Consider the following 16,703-nt stretch of genomic DNA (forward strand, 5'->3'; position numbering starts at 1 on the left):
GGGAGAATGTTTTAATCTGATAAAGACGGCTCTACAGAACCTAAGCTTAAAAATGTGTTGCTGGAAAAGCGCAGCAGGTCAGGCAGCATCAAAGGAAAAGGAGAATCGGCATTTCGGGCATAAGCCCTTCTTTCTGAAGAAGGGCTTATGCCCCAAACGCCAATTCTCCTTCTCCTTTGTAGCTGCCTGACCTGCTGCGCTTTTCCAGCAACACATTTTTAAGCTCTGATCCCCAGTTTCTGCAGTCCTCACTTTCCCCACAGAACCTAACTCCAGTTATAAAATGGATTCCTATGGGAAACTGTTCCACTGAATTATATGATTTTCAGGAAGAGCTGTGACGAGTTCCTATGTAACAAATACTGCCTTGCTGCTGTCAGCCACATCTAGAGAACAGAATTCTGAAACATTTCAAAAGCATGTTTCACACATTCTCCATTTTATTTACTCAAAGTTTGTATCACAAAACAGTTCAATGTTTTGAAAATCGAGCATAAAACTTGCTAATTAGCTCAACTGTCACATTTTTCAATGTATAAAAGCTTTTGCCTTTGTTTAGGTCTTATTCATTTTTCCCTTTCCCAGCTTCTGTTGTTTCCCTAGGAGTTCAGGTCTAATTTGTCTTCAGAATTCTTGCAACTTTTCACAATCCTTTTCTAACTTTGTTGCCTCTCTGTATTCTTTGCATGCTTAGGGCATGCTTATGCAAGTAATTGACTGAAATGGAATATTATAAACTTTCTTCTTACTTAATCCACCCACTTCCTCTGATTGAATAGGCCAAGGACCTGTACTGTATATTTGTTCCACACTTGGCATAATAAAGTGTATTGCTATATCTATCCCTCAGAAAAAAGATAGTGTCTGTACTGAAGTGTTCACAAAGAAACATTTTCTGAGTCACAAAAAGTAGTTACAAATGCCTTATTTCCCCAATTGAGCAAATAAGGACTTAAAACCGGGCTTCCTGAAGTGGCAGCCAGAACCCCAAGTAGGATTACGAGCTGAAATTTTGAGATTGTGAGCTCTGAGACAGCAGTGGTCAACTCCTCTTTTGCCTCCTCTTTTAAAAATGTGACAGCTGAGCTATTTGTTAAGTCTTGTGCTCAATTTCCCCTATTATTCACCAAGGCGTTGCAACAATAGACAGCATCGAAATGGGTTTACATTTGGATAGCACTGACTTATAGGACAAAGTTGTAATGATGGAAAAGGTAGTAAGTTTATTTTTAAAATAAAATTGAACAGGGATCATATTGACGATGTTATGCAGTATTCCTCATTTTATTAAAAATGCACCATGTAAAACTCCATAGATCAGAGGCACTCAATCTTCTGAATCTCTTCTGTTTCAGTTCACCTCCATTTTGGATATCAATTAAATCTGCCATCAGTAAGAGATGAGCATTTTTCTATGAAACTTCCTAAGTATTTTATCAATTAATACCCGTTTATTTTGAAATAATGGGGTGACATTTGCTACCTTCCATTCTGCAGCAACCATTCCACAATCTATAGAATTTTGGAAGGAGATAACTGAAGCATCCATTGTCTTGTAGCTACCCATTTCAACACCCTGAGGTCCAGAATATTAGGTCTTAGGGATTGGCTAGCCTTCAGACCTAACAATTTCTCTGTTGCAACCTTCCTGTTAACATTAATTTCCTTCAGTTCCTCATTTGCCCTAGTCTATTGGATGTCTAATTCTTGGAGATTTCTTGTATCATCCTAAGTAAAGACTGACAAAGTAGTCAGTGCAATCTGAAGATGGGTCACCAGACCTGAAACATTAACTCTAATGTCCGCAGATGCTGCCAGACCTGCTGAGTTTTTCCAGCAATTTTTGTTTCTGTTTTTGTGCAAACAAAGTAGTCATTTAGCTTCCTGATGTTTCTCTGTTCTCTTATTAGCAAGCAAAATAGACTTGAGGGACTCCTGCACAGCCTGCCTGGCAGTCACCCTCTCTGTATGTACATTTCTAGCCTAAAGGGTGACCACCTCCCCAAATATACTATCTATGTAATTCTGAGTCTTGGATGACCACAAGTTTCACAATGTAGCTGTCACACAAGTTTCGAAACCCAGAGGCCAAGCTTCTGCTGTTAGTGTCACTTCCTCTCTGGGACACGTGATATATCCGGGACACTTGTATCCTGGACTTATTCCACTAATAGAATCATACAATACAAAACAGACTCTTTGGTCCAATTCAGCCTCACAACCAGATATCCTAAACTGATCTAGGCCCATTTGCTAGCATTTGGCCCATATCCCTCTAAACCCTACTTATAATCTACTTACTCGTGCTGATATGCTATATTGCAACTTTTAAAAAGAATTATAGTTAGAATATGTAGAATAATTTGCCAGATGCTAACCAGTCACCTTTGTCCCTGTACCAAGGTAAGAGCCAATTACTGTAGGTTAAAAAAGGTAGAAGAAAGGATCACCACCACCACTTTACATCTTACACTCTGTGTATTCAAAGCAGCACTTCTACTGTAGACCAGAAGTGCACTGAGGAAGGCCTCTTTTTGATCAGCATGCTCCAGGGCAGGTTGGACTTGAATATAGACTTTCTGCGCTCTTTTTAGGCTCACTTAGAACCATCTGGTTCATTTTTTGAAATGACGTGGAGGAGCCGGTGTTGGACTAGGGTGGACAAAATTAAAAATCAAATAACACCAGGTTATAGACCAACAGGTTTATTTGGAAGCACTAGCTTTCAAAGTGCTGCACCTTCAGGTAACTCATTAGGTTACCTGATAAGGAGCAGCGCTTTGAAAGCTAGTATTTCCATATAAACTTGTACTTCCATATAAACATACTAATCACTACAATCTGGTGTCGTGTGATTTTTAACTTCTTTTGAAAAGCAGTTTAAGCTGCCTATCTCATTGGTTGCAGCTGTTCTCAAGATAACTTGTATACCTATGTTTTAGGTTTGGAATTAAGCTTAACGTCTCTTAGAGTAATCTTTCTTTGATTGCTAAATGAAAGAAAAATTAGACTGCAAAAAGAAATTAACCCTTAAAACAATCTCCCTCTGTTGCGAGAAGTGTGATGGTCAATCGTGTGTTAATTGTTCCATTTATGAATAAGAGACCATCACCTGTGACAGTTTCACAGTGAATAGGTATATGCTGAAAAATAGTATTTATTTAGAAGGTAGTGTTTTATTCAAACATGTGAATAGGTAGAAGATAGATGTTAAACTTTGGTACTAGGCTATTTTAACATGCTAACAATACATTCAGAAGTACTTTTCTGGTGCTGCATCATAGTTGTAGACGTACCAAAGATTTATGAGATTTAGAGTACTTCAAACGTAAGGATGACTACAACATTTTTATGTAAGTGTCTCATCTTTGCCACTATTAGTGAAAGTATTTCCTGTGCTTTAATGCAAATTGTCTGCATAAAGTCATAGAGATGTACAGCACAGAAACAGACCCTTTGGTCCAACCTGTCCATGCTGACCAGATATCCCAACCCAATCTTGTCCCACCTGCCAACACCCAGCCCATATCCCTCCAAACCCTGTCTATTCATATACCCATCCAGATGTCTTTTTAAATGTTGCAATTGTACTAACCTCCACCACTTCCTCTGACAGCTCATCCATACACGTACCACCCGCTGCGTAAAAATGTTGCCCCTTAGGTCTCTTTTATCTTTCACCTTAAATCTATGTCCTTTAGTTCTGGACTCCCCCACCCCAGGGAAGAGACTTTGTCTATTTATCCTATCCATGCCCCTCATGATTTTATAAACCTCTATAAAGTCACCCCTCAGCCTCTGATGCTCCAGGGAAAACAGTCCCAGCCTATTCAACCTCCCCCTGTAGCTCAAATCCTCCAACCCTGGCAACATCCTTGTAAATCTTTTCTGAACCCTTTCAAGTTTCATAACATCTTTCTGATAGGAAGGAGATCAGAATCCTGTACTCAATACTCTGACCAATAAAGGAAAGCATATCAAACGCCGCCTTCACTATCCTATCTATATGTGACTTCACTTTTAAAGAGCTATGAACTTGCATTCCAAGGTCTGTTTGGTCAGCAACACTTCCCAGGACCTTACCATTAAGTGTATAAGTCCTGCTAAGATTTGCTTTCCCAAAATGCAGCACCTTGCATTTATCTAAATTAAACTCCACCCACCACTTGTCAGACTTTGGCCCATCTGATCAAGATCCCGTTGTAATCGGAGGTAACCTTCTTCGCTGTCTACTACACGTCCAATTTTGGTGTCATCTGCAAACTTACTAACTATACCTCTTATGCTCACATTCAAATCATTTATATAAATGATGAAAAGAAATGGACCCAGCACCGATCCTTGTGGCACTCCACTGCTCACAGGCCTCCAGTCTGAAAAACAACCCTCCACCACCACCCCCTGTCTTCTACCTTTGAGCTAGTTCTGTATCCAAATGTCTAGTTCTCCTTATATTCCTTGAGAGCTAGCCTTGCTAACCAGTCTCCCATGGATAACCTTGTCGAATGCCTTACTGAAGTCCACATAGATTACATCTACCTCTCTGCCCTCATGGATCCTCAATGTCACTTCTTCAAAAAAGCTCAATCAAGTTTGTGAGACATGTTTTCTCATGCACAAAGCAATGTTGACTATCCCTAATCAGTCCTTGCCTTTCCAAATAACATGTGCCTTCTGTCCCTCAGGATTCCTTCCAACAATTGCCCACCACCTTACTACCTTTCCATAAAGTAGCATCAAGTTAGCCAAACTCCAGTCTTCAGCACCTCACCTGTGACTATCGAGAATACAAATATTTCAGCAACAGACCAGCAATCATTTCCCTCACTTCCCACAGCATTCTAGGGTACAACTGATCAGGCCTTGGGGATTTATGCACTTCTTTGCATTTCAAGACATCCGCATTTCCTCCTCTGTAATATGGACATTTTTCAAGATGTCACCATCTATTTCTCTACATTCTGTATCTTCCATGTCCTTTTCCACAGTAAACACTGATGCAAAATACTCGTTTAGTATCTCTCCCATCTCCTGCAGCTCTACACAAAGGCCACCTTGCTGATCTTTGAGGGGCCCTATTCTCTCCCTAGTTACCCTTTTGTTCTTAATATATTTGTAAAAAACTTTTGGATTCTCCTTAATTCTATTGGCCAAAGCTATCTCGTGTCCCCTTTTTGCCCTCCTGACTTCTCCCTTAAGTATACTCTGACTGTTTTTACACTCTTCTAAGGATTCACGCGATCTATCCTGTCTATACCTGACATATGCTTCCTTCTTTTTCTGAACCAAACCCTCAATTTCTTTAATCACCCAGCATTCCCTATACCTACCAGCCTTTCCTTTCACCCCAGCAGGAATATACTTTCTCTGGACTCTCGCTACCTCATTTCTGAAAGCTTCCCATTTTCCAGCTGTCCATTTAACCTGCGAACATCTGACCCCAATCCACTGACTCATTAGTTTGTTTAAAGGTCAACTCTGTGGACAGTTAAAGCCATATCATTTGGTGTGATTGGCCTCGTAACAAAATATGTGATATCTGTCACAACAAGTTTTATTGGGTCTATTTAATTTGTTGTAGGGCGAACAATGGTCTATTTGAAAGCAAAGGGCACTGTGTGGTCTGAACAAAGGATATTAGTATTGGAGCATATTGGAATTATTTGGAAAAAAAAACTAGCTGAACTCATTTAATGGTTTAATTGATGAAGGTGCTCTAATCCTAGAGTCTGTGATCAGTGTCTGGTGGGGTAAATATAATACTTTCCCTAAATAGCTAAAAGAAAAGCTAAAGTAACACAATGCTTTGTTTAGTGTTTAATTCTGAAGACTCTGTCTTCTCAGTTTATATCAGTTTGAACCAAGAGAACTTCTTCACTTTTCCAGGATTGATACCTCTGGTAATGAAGTGTAATTTTAGTTCAAAATAGGAACTATGATTCCTGAATATTTAATCTAATACATTTTTATTCATTATGAACTTCTTACACTAACCACAAAGGGTGACTCTGAGCTATATATTTATGAAGATCATTAGTCATATGCCTGAGTGGTTCTAGACCATAAGGTTTGCCTGAACATTTAAGCCATTAATGGCTCTAAAAAACTGAATTCTGTTCTTTAAAAATATTTTTGAGAAATGCAGACTATTATAAAGTACCAATAAGGAAATTTAAAATATATATATTGAGAATATTCATGGTGCAGCATTCCCCTAATAAATGATAGTGAGGCTGAAAATTGTCGCACAGACAGTTCCAGTACTAAAGGTCCACATTGTGATCTTACAGGTCTGGGATGAGTATCTTCAAAATTGGACATTACCTGAAGTCCTTGCATGTTTTTCTCATAAGTTATTGAGTAGCAATCAGAAGGCAAAACATATTCGTCATTTTCACCATCTCTGGCCCAGAGACGCTAAGACCAATTGTAGAATTACTGCCACACTGCTTTAGATACATACAAGCCTCAAACATTACTGATCGGTGAATCATTTCCAAACCACATGAGACGTTTACCAGTTGATCCATTAGGAAATTCAGTATGTAGAATTAATATCCAAATGAGAGTTTAAATGAGCTGTGATGCTTTTATACTTTACCAAACTGACTTTGCAATAATTTACTTTAGGCATAAAAGTACCTGCAGGATAGCAAATGTGTTATACAATGCAGTTCCTCAAAGACAGTACAATATGCGATTTTACTAGTCGAAATATCCAGAGAGTAGAGAGTAAATACTATGATACCAAAAGCTTTTATTTGATCTGATCCCCTGATAGAACAATGCACTAAAGAAGAACCTATAGATCGTTTGGTCATTTTGATAGCTGAGATATCAATCTCTCTTAACTCTTACTGTATGTCAGTAATAGTATTGCTTCTAGCCAGTATTTGTCTTGGAGCTATTACATGGATTCTCTAAGTGCTGGACTTTCGGATTCCGGGTTTATGTTATTTTAATGTTTGTTCATGGACATAAGCATTACTGGCAAGGCCAGCACGAATTGCCCACCTCAAATTGCTGTTAAGAGAAAATATGGGGATCTTGGCTGTTGCTTTTGTTGCGGTGTAGAAATTAAGTAATTTAGTTCATGGTAATAACTTCTTGCTTGTGCACTGTTGAATTCATGTTATCTTTTTGTTTGCATACTATTTGCTTGTGCTATGCTTCTTAGCTTATATATGAACTGTGTGTGAAACCGGTGGCCTGACAACTGAGTCTGAAGGTTGAATTGCCAATCCTTAATTTAACAAATCTGGACATGCAAAGTCTTAGTTCACCATTAGCAAACATTTTACATGTTGAAATATGTTTGAAGCTAGCCTTTTTGTATCATTGCACCTCAAACATTTTGAACTACTTACCACACTGTGTACCACACTGTATTTTCAACAATTACTTCTGATCTGAAAGGCAATTGAACCATGATCTGCAAGTATTTGACTAAATGTTAAATTTGATTAGGGAGGAGCAAAACAACATGAACGTCAATGCCTCTAAGTTGAAAATTTCCAGCAATGTACAATATCACACTATAATAAAAGTTTTCAAATAATACACTTGAACTTCTCCAAGTTTACCTGCTTTTTACAAACATTATGCATAGCATATGACAATTACATGTATCCTTTGCTAAAGTGCTACAATCTAAAACTAGCAGCAAGATGGATACTGTCCCCTTTTTCTTGCGGAGCAGTTTGTTTTGATACAAGCGAGAAAGCCAAAAAATTATCCTTCCTCATGCGCTGAAAATAAGAAAAGTTTGTTGGGTTTTTCTTGTGGAACTGTGCAGTAAAATGATCTGACCTAAATAGTTTTCTCCTCCCCAGAATTCTCTGAATTCGGCTCTCAATCTTGGTAAGCTTAGATGTAGATACCTGGCTTTCTTGCTCAAGTTGGTACACAGATGTTACTAAGAAGAGCTAATAATTGACAAAAGAGCCAATAGAAAGTTTTTTTTGCTCAATGAGTTATGATCTAGAATGTAGTATCGAAAAAGGTGCAGGAACAGATTCAGCTGTAACTTCCAAGAAGGGTTCACCTAAATCCTTGGAAAGAGAGAATTTATAAGGTTATGGAGGAGGGTGTGGAGGGGAACGGATCCAATGAGTAAATCTTTCATCTAGTCTGCGTGTGGGATGAATGCCTTCCATTTGCACTATTATTCAATTTGGCAAATTGCAAATCCTGTTTCTGTTCTTTTTATTTATCTTAATTTACCCTCAGTTCAGTTTGATTACTTATTACTACTACTTTTGCTTAATGCAGTCCTCTAAACAACACATTCTTTCCTTGATTATCCAGATGATAAAACTATTATATAGTACAGATTAGTATAATAAATTCTGAATGCAGTTTCTGTACTGCATTGTGAGCATTTTTATTCTTTCTGCAGAAGTGATGATTGTTACACCAGGGTCTATATGTTCTACAGCTTTTTCATGTTTGCTGTTCCACTACTGGTGGTCAAAGCTTTGTCTGATAATTTGCCTTTGAGGTGGATTTCCAATGGCCTACTTTTATTGCAGAACAACTTAAGGTTTGTAAACAGTCTTTGTTTTACAGATCAGTTTCATTTATCCTGCTTACTGACAACACTAGAACAATAGGAATCAGCAGTTAATTCTGACTCTCATTTGTGTTTATGTAATACATAGAACTCCATATAGATACTAATTACAGGAAAACTAGTTAAAAAAGATCTGATGTTTCTCTTTGACATACAAAAAGTCCATGAACACTACGTGATCACTTGGAAGAGCTAAAAGGTGGTGTTCATTCAGACATATAATTCTTATTCAGAATGATGATTAGCTTGGTTCATTTACTTGCATTCCATTCTGAATCCTAAAATTTTGGATTGAAATCTCATTCCAGGATCTGAGCACTTACACTGTTAAACACAACCAAGATTATCACTGGGGAAATATGACATTGCCACAGGTGCCATTTTATTTAGCTGAAAAGTTAAATTGCAGCCCTGTCTGTTCAGGTCAGCATGAAAGACCTCATTGCAACTGGAAGGATTGCTAACATTCTTCCCTCACCTACAGCATCTGAAGTAGGTTGACTATTTATTCATCTCATTTGTTTTTTGTGGTTTATGCTATGCACAAATTAGCTGATGTTATCTATTTAATTAGAACTGTACACCAGAGGTGATGCATGAGTTTGCCGTCCTGTACAATGTCTTGATGTTGTGGTTTGACGATATAAAAATGCGAGGCAAAAGTGAGGACTGCAGATGCTGGAAACCAGAGTTAAGAGCCATAAGACATAGGAGTGGAAGTAAGGCCATTCGGCCCATCAATGAGAATGGTGCTGGAAAGGCATAGCAGGTCAGGCACCATCCAAGGAGCAGGAAAATCAATGTTTCAGGCAAAAGCCCTTCATGATATATAAATGCGAGTTTGTTCTACATTTCCTTGAGCAGATGATGCAACTTGAAATATTTGGCAAGCCAGACTTCTTCCCCAGACCCTATTCCAGTGCATACCCAGAAAAAGCAAGGGCTGGACTTGAGTAATTAAGAGTCTTGCTCAACAAGAAAAAAAAATCAGAAATTATATAAAATTAAAATAAAGCCTTGCAAGAAGGTAAAGGACAGTAGGGATGTCCTGGACTAGAGGAGGTACAAAACATTTTGTGGCAAGAGTCATGGAAAGGAAGTATGAGAAAAAGCTTTCAAGGAACATCAAGGATAATACTTTTAAAACATCTATTCAGAGAAAGTAGGTGATAGAGTAATGTTTCACCATAGCAAGTGTGAATTCTGCTTGCATATCTGCAAACATATATTTTCAGGCAGCCGTCATTGAATGGCAAGCGAGAGAGAGAACCTGGCTGATTTTCTTTGACTTTTCTGATAGGTGTTGTATTCATTCATTCATTTCTCAGGAAAGCACAGCTTTGGTAGACTCTTGTATCAGTATTACACTGGATTAATGCATTTATCCAGTGATTCATCAATGAAGGAATATATATGTTTGCTTGATATATCCATGTCTTCCACAACACACATTGACAAAATAATTATCCCATATAACAGCATGTTCTACCAAATATTTGTTAGACTGTCACAACAAATAAGTCCGAAAATTATGTAAACATGTATCTAGTACACATTCAAAGCTATCTATCAAAGCAAATTAATTCAAAACCACTTAGACCATAACATAATAAGAAAGAGGAGCAGAATTAGGCCATTTGGCCCATTGAATTTGCTCTACTATTCAATCATGGTTGATATGATTCTCAATTCCATTCTGCCTTCTCCCCATGACCCTTGATCCCCTTACCAATCAGGGACATATCTATCTGTTTTAAATACACTCAATGACTTGGCCTCCACAGCCTGCTGCAGCAAAGCGCTCCACAGATTTGTCATCCTCTATTGGAAGACATTCCTCCTTATCTCAGTTCTAAAGGATTGTCCCTTCTGAAGGGACATAGTCTCTCCTATCCACTCCAGATCCATCTTCTTCACATCCACTCTATCTAGGTCTCTAAGTATCCTGAAAGTTTCAATGACATCCCTATCCCTATCCTTCTAAACTTTATGGAGTACAGACTCAGAGTGTGCAACCAGTCATCATCTGACAAGCTCTTCATCCCTGAGATTATTCTTGTAAACCACCTCTGGACCCCCTTCAAGGTCAGGACATCCTTCTTTAGATGTAGAGCCCAAAGCTATTCACAATATTTCAAATATGGTCTGACCAGAGTCTTATACAGCCTCCGCAGTACATCTCTGCTTTTGTATTCTGGCCATTTTGAAATGAATGCTAACATTGCATTTGCCTCCCTCACTGCAAACTGAATCTACATGTTAACTTTGAGTGTCCTAAACTAAGACTCCCAAGTCCTTTGTGCAATGGATTTCCAAAACCTTTCCCCCTGAGAAAATAATCTACGACTCTATTCCTACCTTAGTGAAATCTTCCATTTTCCCACATAGTATTACATCTGCCACTTCTTTGCCTGCTCTCCTAGCCTGCCAAAGCCCTTCTGTAGCCTCCCCACTTTTTCAACTCTTACCTGTTCCTCCATCTATCTTTTTGTCAGCTCAGTTCCTTCAACCAGAACATCAACGTATAAGGTGAACAGTTATGGTCACAACACTGACCCCTACGGAATTTCACTAGTTCCTGGGTGCCATCCTCAAAAAGACCCTTTTAACCCGTACTTTGTTTTGTGCCTGTCAGCCAATCCTCCATTCTCGCCAGTACCTCGCCAGTACCTTACCATGGGTTCTTACTAGCAGCCTCCTGTACAGCATCTTGTCAAAGACCTTCTGGAAATCTAATTAGATCATGTCCACCGGCTGTCCTTTGTCTAACTTGGTTGTTGCCTCCTCAAAGAATTCTGATAGATATGTTAGGCAGAACTGCGCTGACAAAACTTCCCTGTTTTACTGTGCACCTCCAAGTACTCCACAACCTCATTCATTAATAATTGACTCTAAATTCTTACCAATGACAGAGGTCAGGTGAACTGTCCTAAAGTTTCCTGTCTTCTGCTTCCCTCCCCTCTTAAAGAGGGATGTTACCTCAACCATTTTTCAGCCGTCTGGCATGCTCTCTTACTCCAGTGATTCCTGAAAGATACCACTATCAGTGCCTCTACAATTTCCTCCACTATCTCCTTCAGACCTCTGGGGTATAGTCCATCTGGCCCAGGTGGTTTATCCACCTTTCAGATTCTGCAGCATTCTCCTTAGTGAAGGCCACTACATTCACCTGTGCCCCTCACTCTCTTGAAGTTCTGGTATGTTGCTGGTGTCTTCCGTTGTGAAATGTGATGCAAAATACTTCTATCATTTTTTTTTAATCCTCATTCCTACTTTTCCAGCTTCATTTTTCTGTTGGTTCAATTCCATTCTTTCTTCTGTCTTACCTTTTTGATATCTGAAAAATACTCTTGCAATTATTAGATTAGACTTACAGTGTGGAAACAGGCCCTTCGGCCCAACAAGTCCACACCGACCCGCCGAAGCGAAACCCACCCATACCCCTACATTACCCCTTACCTAACACTACGGGCAATTTAGCATGGCCAATTCACCTGACCCGCACATCTTTGGACTGTGGGAGGAAACCGGAGCACCCGGAGGAAACCCACGCAGACACGGGGAGAACGTGCAAACTCCACACAGTCAGTCGCCTGAGTCGGGAATTGAACCCGGGTCTTCAGGCGCTGTGAGGCAGCAGTGCTAACTGCTGTGCCACCGTGCCGCCCACAAAACCTACCCATACCCATACATTTGGCCCTTACCTAACACTATGGGCAATTTAGCATGGCCAATTCACCTAACCTGCACATCTTTGGATTGCGGGAGGAAACCGGAGCAAACCCACGCAGACACGGGGAGAATGTGCAAACTCCTCACAGGAGGTCACCTGAGGTGGGAATTTCCACTGAGACCAGCTACCAAGCTCATCTGAGAGGGCACAAGGCGGCTGAGAGATAAATGGGAGGGGTGTGGAGCTGGAGGGAAGGTAGCTTGAAAGGGGATAGGTGGGAAGGGAGATGGACAAGTAGGATGGTGCCGAGTTGGGGGGGTTGGATCTGGGATAAGGTGGGGGGGGGGAGGAGAGAGGAGGTGTTCATGAACCTTCCAGCCTGACCTCAGGTTCACCTGGACCTTCCTGGATCCCTCCATGTCTATTTTTGGCGACCGACTAAACACAAATCTACTTCAAACCCACCGCTACCTGGACTACACCTCCTCCCACACCCACTCCTGTAAAACTGCTATCCCTTACTCCTAATTCCTCTGCCTCTGCTGCATCTGCTCCCAGAAGGACCATTTCCACTCCAGAACATCCCACATGGCCTCCTATTTCAAGGACCGCAATTTCCCCTCCCACATGGTGAACAATGCCCTCAGCGCATCTTCTTTACTTCCCGTACCCTCGCCCTTGTATCCCCACTCCTCCAACTGCAACAAGGATAGATACCATGTGGTCCTCACCTTCCATCCCACTGATCTTCAGATACAATGCATCATTCTCCGCCATTTCTGCCACCTACAGTCAGACCCCACCACCAGAGATATATTTTCCTTCCCACCCGTATCAGCATTCCGCAGAGACTATTCCCTCCACGACTCACTCGTTAGGTCCACACTCCCCACCAATCCATCCTCCACTCCCAGCAGCTTCCCTTGCCACTGCAAGAGGTGTAAAGATCTGCATCCACACCTACCCCCCCCCCCCCCCCCCCCCCCCTCGATCCAAGGCTCCAAAGGTTCCTTTCGCATCCAGAAGGGATTTTCCTGCACATCCAAACACCTCATCTACTGTTGAAGAGTATGCTGCTGGAAAAGCCCAGCCAGTCAGGCAGCATCCGAGGAGCAGGAAAATCAATTTTTCGGGCATAAGCCCTTCATCAGGAATGAGGCATGTGGCCCAAGGGGGCTAAGAGATAAATGGGAGGGGAATGGGGCTAGGGGAAAGGTAGCTGGGAATGCAATGTGTAGATGAAGGTGATAGGTTGGAGACGAGGGTGGAGCATATAGGTAGGAAGGAAGATCGACAGTTAGGACAGTTCAAGAGGGCGGTGCCGAGTTGGAAAGTTGGATCTGAAATAAGGTGGGGGAGGAAAAATGAGGAAACTGGTGAAATCTACATTGATCCTGTATGGTTGGAGAGTTCCAAGGCGGAAGATGAGGCGGTCTTCCTCCAGGCGTCAGGTGGTAAAGGTTTGGTGATGGAAGGCACCTAGGACTTGCATGTCCCTGGCAGAGAAGGAGGGGGAGTTCGTGTCTGGCCAAAAGGTGGTGAGGTTACTTTGTGCATGTGTCCTAGATATGTTCTCTGAAACGTTCAGCAAGTTGGACCCTCCAACTACATGGGATCAATGTGAATTTTGCTAGTTTCCTCATTTCCCCTCCTCGCACCTTATCCCAGATCCAACCTTCCAACTCTGCGCTGCTCTCTTGAAGTATCCTAACTATCCGTCTTCATTCCCACCTACCCCTCCACCCTCCTCTCCAACCCATCATCATCACCCCCATCTTCATCCACCTATTGCATTCCCAGCTATCTCTCTCATCACCCTCCCATTTATCTTTCAGCCCCCTTGGGCCACAAGCCTCATTCCCGATGAAGGGTTTATGTGCGAAACATCAAGTTAGGGCGGCACGGTGGCACAGTGGTTAGCACTGCTGCCTCACAGCGCCTGTCAGACCTGGGTTCAATTCCTGACTCAGGCGACTGACTGTGTGGAGTTTGCACATTCTCCCCGTGTCTGCGTGGGTTTCCTCCGGGTGCTCCGGTTTCCTCCCACAGTCACAAAGATGTGCGGGTCAGGTGAATTGGCCAAGCTAAATTGCCCGTAGTGTTAGGTAAGGGGTAAATGTAGGGGTATGGGTGGGTTGCGCTTCGGTGGGTCGGTGTGGACTTGTTGGGCCGAAGGGCCTGTTTCCACACTGTAAGTCTAATCTAAAATCTAATCTAATCTAATCTCCTGCTCCTCAGATGCTGTCTGACCGGTTGTGCTTATCCAGCACCTCACTCTTCAACTCTGATCTCCAGCATCTGCAGTCCTCACTTTCTCTTAGTTGATTATAACCTCATGTACTTTATCTGTTGCTCCCGATTTGGTCTCCTGTGCAGTGAGCAGACAGGACGCCAACTTGAAGGAACAGTTCGGGAACATCTCCGAGTCACAAGCACCCAAGAACCCCATTGCCCTCTGGCTGACCACTTAACTCTCTCTCACACTCTGCCAAGGACATGCAAGTCCTGGGCAGCCTCCACCACCAAATCCAAGTCACCCAACGCCTGGAACAGGAACGCCCCATCTTCTGACCTGGGGCCTTCCAACCACACAGCATCAATGTAAATTTTTACCAGTTTCCTCGTCTCCCCTTCCCCCACCTTATCATAGATCCAACCCTCCAACTCAGCACCACTCTCTTGAATGGTCCTACCTATCCATTTTCCTTCCCAGCTATCTGCTCCGACCTATCACCATCACCTCCCACTTTCATCTCCATATTGCCTTCCAAGTTACCTTCCCTCTAGCTTGCCCCCTCCCATGTATCTCTCAGCACATTTAACTCCACCTACCCCCCCTCCCAATTCTTGATGAAGGGCTTATGCCCAAAATGTCAACTCTCCTGCTCTTCTGATGCTGCCAGACCTGCTGTGTTTTTCCAGCACCACACTTTTCGACTCTGATCTCAAGCATCCCCAGTTCTCATGTTCTCATACCAACCTTATTTTCCTACTCAGCCTGCATATTCAAGTCCCCCATGATTATTAGTTACGGTGACTTTCTTAGATGCCTTTTCTATCTCCTGATGTATTTTCTTCTCCACATCCTGACTACTGTACAAACTCCCATCAGATCTTCTGTTACAGTTCCTCACATCTACCCACACAGATTCTACATCTTCTGACTCTATCACTTATTGAGTTTCATTTCTTACTAATAAGATGGTAATCCTGCACCCTCTCCTCACGTATTTTTATTTTTGATAGGATGTGTATCCTTGGATACTTAGTACTCAACTCTGATCCTCTTGCAGCCACATCTGCCATACCCACATAATACCTGTCAATTTCAATCTACACACAAGCTCTGTTGTACATTTGTATGCGTTTAAGTACAATACCCTCGGTCTAGCCATGACTGTTCCTCATTATCATAGTTGTCCCCTTTTCTGCTGTGTGTGAAGTTCCTGACTCTTTCCATACTCAATGTCCTATTACATTCTGAAAACTTTAATAAGCTCTCCCCCTCCTTTTAACTTTTTCCCTAATTTTCCATGCAACTGAACCTAAGCCCCACTATTGAGTTTAAAGCCCTAGTTATATGATTTTCCAGGACTCTGGTCGCAGCATGATTCAGACAGAGCCCATCCCATCGGAACAGCTCCCACCTTCCCCAGTACTGGTACCAATGATTAACTCTTCTTTTACCAAAAAGGCCATCTTCGTGCACCTCTGGAAAATAATTTGTCTCTCTTCCTGATGCAGCCTATCCATTGCCAAAGGATTGGTCTTTTAATAAGCATCTTTTCCTTTTATCTTCCATAAACCTAAACTCATTGAAATCTCTGTCTGTATTCTAAATTGCTTCCCATCATCTTTGAGCTTGCTAACCCATGTTGGCTCTTGATCTCCCAATGCCACCTTAAATGAACAAGAAACAGAAGCAAGCCAGTCAGTTCTGAAGCCTGCTCCACCATCTAATTAGATAATGACTTCAAATCTAACTTTCCATTTACTGTTCACAACTTTCAACCCCTTGCCTCCCAAGAATCTATCCAACTCTGTCTTAAAATACTCAAAAACTTTCATTCCACTCCCTTTTTAGTAGAGAATTCCAAAGAAACTTAATCCTCACAGAAATAATTTCTCCTCATTTCTGTTTTAAACAAAACCTCCTTATTTTCAAACAATGACACCTAGATTTTCTCTTACAAAGAAATATCTTCTCCACATCTTCCTTGTTCAGACCCCTCAACATCTTGTGTCTCAGTCAAGTTACCTCTTAAGCTTCTAAACTCCAAAATACAGGTCAAACCTATCCAATCTTCCATTGTTCAGGTCTCTCAATAACCTCACCAATCCTTATCTTTGTAACTTGCTCTGCCCTACAACCTCCAAACTACATTCTTTAGATTCTGGCCCTTGTTGAACCCCTCCCTTTTTCATCCCCAGCATGGACAGCAGTACCTTCAGCCATGA

General features: G+C 41.6%; 1 protein-coding gene across 2 annotated transcripts in view; it reads left to right on the top strand.

The window, feature by feature from the left end:
- Window positions 1–16,703, top strand: part of rb1 (retinoblastoma 1) — a 199,226-nt gene that overhangs the window by 115,937 nt on the left and 66,586 nt on the right. The window lies entirely within an intron of this gene.

This window comes from Hemiscyllium ocellatum, chromosome 12, assembly GCF_020745735.1.
Source record: "Hemiscyllium ocellatum isolate sHemOce1 chromosome 12, sHemOce1.pat.X.cur, whole genome shotgun sequence".
NCBI lineage: Eukaryota > Metazoa > Chordata > Chondrichthyes > Orectolobiformes > Hemiscylliidae > Hemiscyllium > Hemiscyllium ocellatum.